Below are 9,954 nucleotides of genomic sequence, written 5' to 3'. Positions count from 1 at the left end.
ATATATCAGTACTTAATATGAAAGATATTGAAAATAATAAACAGCAAAGCAAATGTAATAGTTCAAAAGCAACTTAGACAACACCAAACACTTGAGTTGAGGAATTGAAATCAAAGAAAACCAGTTTACGATTTCATAATAGTCCTGCAACAATAAAGTCAACGACGACATTATGAAGCATATTAACACACTCCCTTATCGTTAGTATTTGCAACAAACATTTTAAACTGAATTTCGACACGAGAGATATTGTTTTTTTACCCAATTGGTGATGTCGAAGACAACAAAATCTCCATTATTGTACGTTTCGTTATGTATCGTTAGAGGCAGTTATATAGTCATCAGCAATAAACGTATATTAAAGGGATACATAAACAAAACTTTCATTGCTGAAACTTTATTAAAAAAAAACAAGGGAAATATTTCGTTTTGAACACATGACCGGTTCATATTAGTGAGAGAAAAAAACCTGCGAATTCTCGTTCTTAATTGGTAATTCTAAGGCAGGACATATATAGACTTTATGGAGATGTCCTTGAAGTTGATGAATTGTTGTTTCAAATGTAATTATATGTACATGACCATGATGACTTTATAAATAGACTTGTTGTCCATTTATTATTGTAACAAGAACATAAATTTCTGCACTCAAACCACGTGTTGAGTAGCACGTGTCCGTGTCTTTTTTTTTATTCTATTTAATCATAAATTAAAACATGTGAAATTAATTTTCAACGTAATTAATTACTACCTTGTTACTTTCTTGTTACGTCAATTAATGTTTATTATGTCTGTAAACTTAACATGTGTTTCCTGTCTTTGACTTCACATACTTTCCCTCTCCCTTACAATGACGTTGATATTGTATACTGACATCGTTACGTAAAGGAATACTGTTTTATTACCAAAAAAAGTTTAGTTTAGGTTGTTTGTATTGTTTTCCGTGATTGACTATTTGCAGTCTTATTTATGAATGTTAAAAAATGAATTCCTAGTGAATAACAGATGTAACAGGATTTGTTTTTGCAAGCCTACATTTATTTATATATGGATGTATTTAACGGTAAACTTAATTTTGGCATGCTTTTGCAAATTTAAGTATTTCTAAAAATCATGTTCATGTTAGCACGAGAGGCGTTTGTTAATTATCATTAAGTTTGTCTTGTTTTATTTTGTCTTGTATATTTATGTATCTTAATTGAATTATTAAATTATGTCCGATACCGCGATTGTCATTGGCTAGTTTCGGTTCAATGAAATACAATTTAAGTAAATAATTTCCTTGGTCAACAGAGGTATAAAACTTGATTAAAGAGAAATAAAGACTCTTGGATAATAATTTAGAAGGGTCTGCTCTATTCTCTTTGTAGCGATCTTTAGAATTGTTAATTAAATATTGTCCAATGTAAGACAATAAAATGATTTATTTAATATATTAAAAATGTTGATATTTTCCCCCTAAAATTCTAACATGCCTTTGTTATGCATGTGTTCACAATACACCCGGGTTTCCCTTTTTAATCAAATTCAATATATAAAGAAATAGATAATTTTGTTTTTTCTATATATATTTTTATGTTTTGTGCTCCGTTTATTGAAACTTATTTTGTAGCCTAGTTGTTCTATAGTCTTTTTTTGTCTACTTTTGGTTTTGGATCTCTTTTCCTCTTATAGTTGATGTGTTTCGCCTTGCTTTGGTTAGTGGCCCGGGGTTGATTTCGCTTAATCGACGTATGACTATTGAACAGCGGTATACTAATGTTGCCTTTATGTACACTAGCTTGTCAATTTTTACATGTGATTTGGGCTATCTCAGTTTATAAAGTATATAAACGTAAATAAATGTCGAGTCGTCTCTGTTAAAACAAAGTCCTCCAGAGGATCGAACTTGAAAACTGAATGCTAACACAAAACATTTTAGTATTTAGTTATAATGTCGTTTAAACACAGTAGATGCATCTGTCGTCTATCTTATTTGGGTTAAACATGTTACATGATTTAAACATTTACTTAACCACGGGTGTCATTCGGTTTAACGAGAAAAATGATCGTGAAAGAATATTTAACGGCGGTCAAGTATTGAGAGACGATCGTGAAAGTTCTGGTAACGGATTGTGAAAGACATTTAATCGAGAAGACATATGAAAGGTCAATACATATTCTAATTTAATTAATTACACAGACAAATTTACGACAAAATAAAACTGTCTGTCAAAATGGTTCAACATTATGATCAGTATGTGAGAATATCCAGTTTTAAAAGTACACAGTTATTACAAAACAACAAAAGGCAGATTGCTTCTCGACATTTCAATGACATAAAAAATGTAAACAAACATGACATTAAAAAAGAACTTTTAAGTTTTTATTCAGAGGAGATTGCTCAATAGATTTTGAGGAAAAGGTAGTTGTAGCAACAAGTGCTCAGGATGTTCTGTGTTATCCACCACATGATGGTGTTTCAAGTTTAGCTCCATGTTAACATGAAGAGGCTTATACTAGAATCAAGATACATGTGTCTGATGCAGTGATACATAGACTTAACTGAGTCGATACTGATGTTGCTGTCATTGCTGTTTCGTTATTCCGTGACATAGGGGCAGACGAACTTTGTCTTGCATTTGGAAGTATGACCTTTCAAATGCACGTTTACTTGAAAGGGAACTTTGTTGTTGACATGGATGGCGTTTGAAGATGTGACTTTATCATTTAGAGTGATGATTGATCAGCCAACATCACCAGATATGGATTTGATAATGTCATTGATAAAACGATACGTGGTTTTGTAGTAAGATCGAAAAACTTATCAGATGGGGTTTACAAAGCAAGAAAACAAGCTTTTGGAATAGGAAACACTTATTGATGCTATTTGAACGATTCGGTCTAGTGTTTTTCAGCATGTAAAACGTGCAATATACCATGGCGGGTGTGGATGAGTAACAAGCTTAGAATTTTTCCTATGCTAACTAGTCCAGACGCTTATGAGCTCGAGGCTATTTGTACGACTCGGTCTTGGTTTTTTTCAGCATGTAAAATGTGCAATATACCATGGCGGGTGTGGATGAGTAACAAGCTTGGAATTGGTTCCTATGCTTACTAGTCCAGACGCTTATGAATGGCGAAGGGGAAAATATGATCCATTGGAACCCTTTTGGACAACTCTTTGTGAGGCCTCTTCGTCTTATCAGGAACTTGTATATTATTGATGCAATAAACAATACCACGGTCTTTGTAAATGAGGAAAATCAGCTCTCCGATTGTGAATAACAAATGTGGCCATAAATCAGTAATTTTAAAGATGTTTTAGTACTTAAGTGATTTTATTTTATTTTAATTAATCTATCTAAAACTCTACATCGAAGATATGGACTGAGGATTCATCTTTGAAATTTACGCCATATTGGTTTTATTTACCGGAAGTGTTAACTTTGTATTCAAACATTAACTATATAATAGAATAAGTGGTTTAATGGTTTACTTCAAGCCAAAAGTTTAATGACCAGCACAAAAAAAAACATTTTCTTTACATTTTGAAAAAAGTTAAATATCAAAATAAAATGATGATATTTCTATGTCCGCCATTTTGAATATAACCGAAAGTAAGGGTTTTAAAGACATATGTCTTATACATTGTATCCATAAGCAACATCAAACAAAGGTTCCTGTACAATCCAATGATAGTAGCAAAACTTCAAAACACATTTCAATCACCCTCCCTAAAAGGTATAGAACCACTAATTCAGGCCCGGTCGGAAAGAATATACAAAAAAGTAGTACATATTTTTAATAAAATTGTTCTTACGCATAGCTGTATCTTTGCCAATTGCGGGTATATTTGGTTATTTGTGGTATCAAATGAAAGCTTTGGGACTTGGGATCACTGTAGAACCCTTGTTGAGAGATTTATCTAAATTATAAAGAAGTATATGAAATTTTGATAGAAGGGCATATTTGACCTGTTGTTCAGATCAGAAGTTCCTGTTTTTGTACTATCAAACTTCAGGGAATCAGTGCACTCTAATATGGAATTAAATGTATGTTGATATTTGCAGCACAAGTCAGGATAAGGTGCAGTTTTGACCTGAAATAAGTGCCACTTTATTTGAACTTAAGACAAAGAAGCCATTAATGCTTGAAATTGCAGAATTTAACATAGAAAGTAATGGGGCTATGAATTAGTGGTTTTACACCTATTAATGATAATTTCTATCCAGTTTTGTGTTTTTGGAATCAATTATTGCAGTCGGTCAAAATCTAGTCGTTATAATTGTGATCCATGGATTTTGAACGATAACTGAAGTTGATTACGCAAATTTGGTACTTTTTTTGTTGAAATTTTGGTGATATATTACCATGTTTCCAAGTCTGACAAACTTAGTGTGTGCTAGCTTTCTGAGACAAACCAAGGATCTTGTTGAAAACTGTTTCTACAAAACACGTACCGACACATGGTAGCAATCTGAATAAAATATCAATTGCAGTTATCGTCCTTTAATATGGATGTTTGCAATTTTCTGAATAATTTATTAAATAAAACATGTTTCGACAATTATATTTGAAAAGTACACAGAATGATGAAAAACCATCATGCAAATGATAGCAATATATCATAAACATCCTTCTGTAAGATTAAACTGCAAGAAGTCATTCGTAAAAATACCAAAGCATACAACATTTTGGTTGAGATTTAAAGTTTCATGTCAAAAAAAATAATAAACTTTCTCCTCACCTAATGAAGTTTAACTGAAGGTGAAGGTGTCGCCCTTTCCCTGATACTGGTAGACAATGGTGTTCTCCTGGAGATACTGTGATTTTTCACAGCGGAGTAGAACATAAGCATTGCTCCTGCCAGTCATCATAGAAGTGGACTAAGTCCTATTGGGTTGTAAATTGCCTAGAAGGATGTCTAAGGAAAGGTAATATTAAATGGTAAGTAAGAACGAGAGAGTGAGTGAATGAATGAGCTGGAGAGAGTGAGTGAATGAGCTGGAGACAGTGGGTGAATGAGTGAGCGAGAGAGAGTAAATGAGTGAGCGAGAGAGAGTAAGAGAGAGAGAGAGAGAGAGAATGAGCGAGAGAGAGAGATAATTAGAGAGAGTAAATGAGCGAGAGAGAGAATGAGCGAGAGAGAATGAGAGAGAGAGAGTAAATGAGCAAGAGAGAATGACCGAGAGAGAGTAAATGAGGAGAGAGAGGGAGAGAATGAGCGAGAGTAAATGAGCGAGAGTAAATGAGGAGAGAATGAGCGAGAGGGAGAGAGAATGAGCGAGAGTAAATGAGGAGTGAGTAAGTGACAGACAGAGTGAGTGACAAAAAGAATGAGTGGGCTAGAGTGAGCTAAATAGAGAGAGAGGGATACTTAGGGATGTCAGAAATCATGTTACATTATTTATTTTATGTAACAAATATGCTAGTGTCAATTTACAGCCTTCAAATTGTTACACTAAGGTAGTTTACCCTTTTTTGGATATTCAGCATGCACACAGTTAAGATTTTACCTGAAATTTTAATTTTTGCATTTTCTAACACTTAAAGCAATGAAACTTGTATATTATGACTAATTTATAGATGAATATTGCTTTTGGTTCAATTATCTAGTGAGTGTTCATGTTTAATGGGTTTCTTAGTGAATTATTTATTTCAAGGAAAATTGGTGTAGACTTATATAGGAATTCCAAAATCTCACTGGAAATGCATTTCATAACCATTTTAGCAAGTTGTCAAGCTTGGAAATATATATATTACTCTTGTAGAAAAAGGGTGGAAAAAATTATCAATTATATTTTATATTTGGACCACTGTATTTATATTCAAGTAAGAATCTCTGATAAAAATAAGATATACACATGGAAAAAAGTATTGCAACACCAAATTGAAATTAAAAAAACACTCTTTATTTTTTTGTGATATAATTTGGTAAAATAGAACAAGTTAAACATTATTCAAGTATCACCAGAGTTTAATCAATAAATATCGACTCGATAACTTTTTATCTGCACATGCAGCTACTGTACCCGTAAACGGCAAAACAGATGTTTTTATCCTCATTGTTTTCAACACTTTAAATAACAAAGTTTTTAAAGTTATGTGATTGACACCTTGTAATGGGTCTTTGACAACTCTTAACTGCAGCAAGATGGCAGATTATCAGCATAAGAGAAGCAGGGATGTCGCTGTAACTACTGCACGTATTGTTGGTCATCACCATTCCACTTTAAGTCGTTTTGAGAATAAAAATCAGGCAACAGACGCTGTTAAAGACCTTCCGAGATAATGAAGACCCCCTATACCATTTGCTAGAGAAAATCAAGCATAATGAAGGTTGGTCAGAAGGAAACCCATTGCATACAAGACAATCCTAAAAAGAGAGTGGTGGCCATACAGGAGCCTTTTAACAAGAACTGTTCGAGATCAACTCATCGCTACTGGTTATCGTGCGATAAGACCATTTCGGAGACCTTTGCTAACGAACAGACACACAGTTTTCCGTATCCAATGTAGTGCAGAGCTCGCCAAAGTTGGAAATTAGCATCGTGGAGGAAGATCCAATGTTCTAATGGAATTTGGTTCATCTTCCTTGGCCCGATCGTAGCCCGGCTTTGAACCATATCGAGCATATATGGGAAAATATTGGGCGGAAAGTGCGGGAAAGGACACCCCAGTTCAAACACATCATGAAATAAACAATGCCCTTCATCAGAAGTGGTTGCTGCTACCTTAGCAACAAATTAGTCGATTTATGGCAGGTATCAGAAGACGTTAAGATGCGGTTATCCGTTTGAATGGAGGCTGCGCACAAAGGACTAGTTATTTGGCGTTTAGCGATCAACCATGATGTGAACAGTCATCTGAAGATTAATTTTGAAATGTCTGACATTGTAAAGTTCGACTACAGTAAAAGTTGTAAAATGCATTTTTTTGTACAAAAAACACTTCATTTTGTTATTAAAATTGTGGTTATATAAATCATTTTTTTTTAAACATTTTTTGTTCGTATCAATGCCAATGTTATCATAAACTATGTTTCAATAATATTATACACATATTTTATTATATTTCATCCAAAAAAAGAGGCTGATTTTTCAAGTTTTAAAAAATCAAGGTGTTGCAATACTTTTTTCCATGTGTATATTTAGGTCAGAACACTGTTATTTGAGAAGTTCTTAACAAATCAAAAGTAGTAAAATTGAAAAAGTGTCATATCTGTCACTGCTAGAGGTCGGTCATTTACAAACGTATCAACCGTATCGTATACGTTGACGTATCCGCATCTGCAGATATATCAAAAACTATTATGTGATCCCGAGCTTATTAATAAGACCATACTTCATTTAAAAAAAAATAATTGGAATCTCTTCGAAACAATCAAACATACACTTTCAATATTTGTGATAGTGGTGTTTTGTAAAACAAAAATAAGGGGTTCTATCAACTACTTTTACATGCCCTTAAAAAGGAGCCAATGTAGGGCAGGTACACGAATATCGTACACAATCCTTTAATAATCTAGTTTAAAAATATTTCAAAATCTTATATGAATAAACACCAAAAAAAAAAAATCAAATATACTACTTATATAAATGTAAGGAACTTTGAATATTGTTCATTTGCGATTTAATCATAAAAGGTAATAGAAAGTACTGAGTATCACTCTATTTGTCAATTAACAATTTGGTTCTACGTGAGCACAAGTTCATACACAAACAAACGATTTTACTGTATTCACTCCTATCATGCCTGTAAACTGTTCCAACTATCCGGAATATCTTTAAAAGTAGGGTTACATATTCCACAAAAACTCGATATTTCCTTATTGTTTTGTAAATTTCTGCATTAGAAATTAATCAGTCGCCCATTTGCATTATTAAAAGAACATAAAATTAAAGCTCGGGATCATATACTGTTTTTGGTATATCTGCAGATGCGGATACGTCAACGTATATGATACGGTTGATACGTCTTTAAATGACCGACCTCTATTAGTATCCAGATGTAGTTTTCTTTATTTGACGCATACGTTACTACCAGTCCAATTAGAGCATGAATTTAGTGATACAGTGCTTTGACAACAGCTTTATGTGTTTTTCAATGTTAGAAATAGATCATAGAAGGAAATTAAGCCAAGAAGAAGTCAATATAACAAGTTTAGTGCTGTTATAGGTATAGAACCACTAATTCAGGCCAGATCGGAAAGAACATACAAAAAAGTAGTACATATTTTTAACAAAATAGTTCTTACGCATAGCTGTATCTTTGCCAATTGCGGGTATATTTGGTTATTTGTGGTATCAAATGAATGCTTTGGGACTTGGGATCACTGTAGAACCCTTGTTGAGAGATTTATCTAAATTATAAAGAAGTATATGAAATTTTGATAGAAGGGCACATTAGACCTGTTGTTCAGATCAGAAGTTCCTGTTTTTGTACTATCAAACTTCAGGGAACCAGTACACTCTAATATGCAATTAAATGTATGTTGATATTTGCAGCACAAGTCAGGATAAGGTGCAGTTTTGACATGAAATAACTGCCACTTTATTTGAACTTAAGACAAAGAAGCCATTTATGCTTGAAATTGCAGAATTTAACATAGAAAGCAATGGGGCTTTGAATTAGTGGTTTTACACCAAAAGATACGCTTATTTTAGTACAATGTCCACTATGTTGGATTTTACCGGAAGAAGGGTTTTTAAAGACATCTAATCTATATAATACATCCAAAATTAGTACATAACAAAGGTTTGTACCAAATATTATTATAGCAGCATGATAAAGATGATAAACTTTTTTTTTTCATCTATAATATAAAATTATATAGACCTTAAAAAAATCCAACAGCACGAATTGTTAATCTAATTATATCTATATTTATGTTTACATCGCTTATATGGTCATGGGATGACATTAAAGGTCAACTCGATGGTTTATAATTAGATGGCGTCTAGACTAAAATACACACGAAACGAAACTGCGTATGTGCATGCCAGTGCCCTTTTATTTTAGCCTTTAATAGTCTGGATAAATGTTTTACATTGTTATAAATCAAATATGAGAATTTTATTAAAATCGGTGAACATGAATTTGACAGCTAGTGCCCCTTTTAACACTTTCAATATTTTGTACGTGACTTTTGCTTGTGTTCGTACGGAAATTTGAAATAAATCATTAGGTGTTTTTTCCATTCAACATATTTACTATACTAGTAATTATATACAAAATATATATATATTTATCAAGAAAATAGAATCCACAAAGTTAACAAAAAAAATGTTTCAAATAAATAATGAATATAACTTAAAACAGCCCTTATACAACCCTAATATTTACTATCGTATGGATGATGTGATTATCCTGAAATCTTTGAATACATTCGTTTCTCGTTTAAGTTGAATTTTAAATAGTAAAGACTACATTTACTACAATGACTACAAAGGTTCCTGGTTTGATCCATGCTCTGGGTAGAAAATTTCAGTGACTGAATTGTCGGCTCTCCCTTGACACCATTTGCGACTATGGTCTTGAGGAAACGATAATAGTTCGTCAGAAGGGGACGATAAAAGGCTGACCCGTGTAAAAAAAAAACATATCTCTTGCACGGTGAAGTAACCCTTGTAAATGTGGATAAAGAGCAGGCTACTGACGCTACTACAAGACAGCAAAGTGGAAAGGGATTAATATAAGTTGCAATAACTTGTTTCCAAATCCACAATAAATTAACAAGTTTAAACTTAACTTTACTACAATTACAAGCTTGCATTGCTTGGGACTTTGTAATAGCCTAATGATAAAGCAAACATCTGTTTGGTACTTGTCTAATTATTTTCATGTAGTCTTGTTCAACCTATATCGTCTTTCTTCAATTAAAATGCATTCAAAATTCGAAGCTATATAAACTATAAATATGATCATGACTAAAACATGTAAAAAACTATATATATAAAAGCAACTAATCCT

The sequence above is a fragment of the Mytilus galloprovincialis genome, chromosome 2, assembly GCF_965363235.1.
Source record: "Mytilus galloprovincialis chromosome 2, xbMytGall1.hap1.1, whole genome shotgun sequence".
In the NCBI taxonomy this organism is placed as follows: domain Eukaryota; kingdom Metazoa; phylum Mollusca; class Bivalvia; order Mytilida; family Mytilidae; genus Mytilus; species Mytilus galloprovincialis.
Note: the sequence above shows the minus strand (reverse complement) of the source record.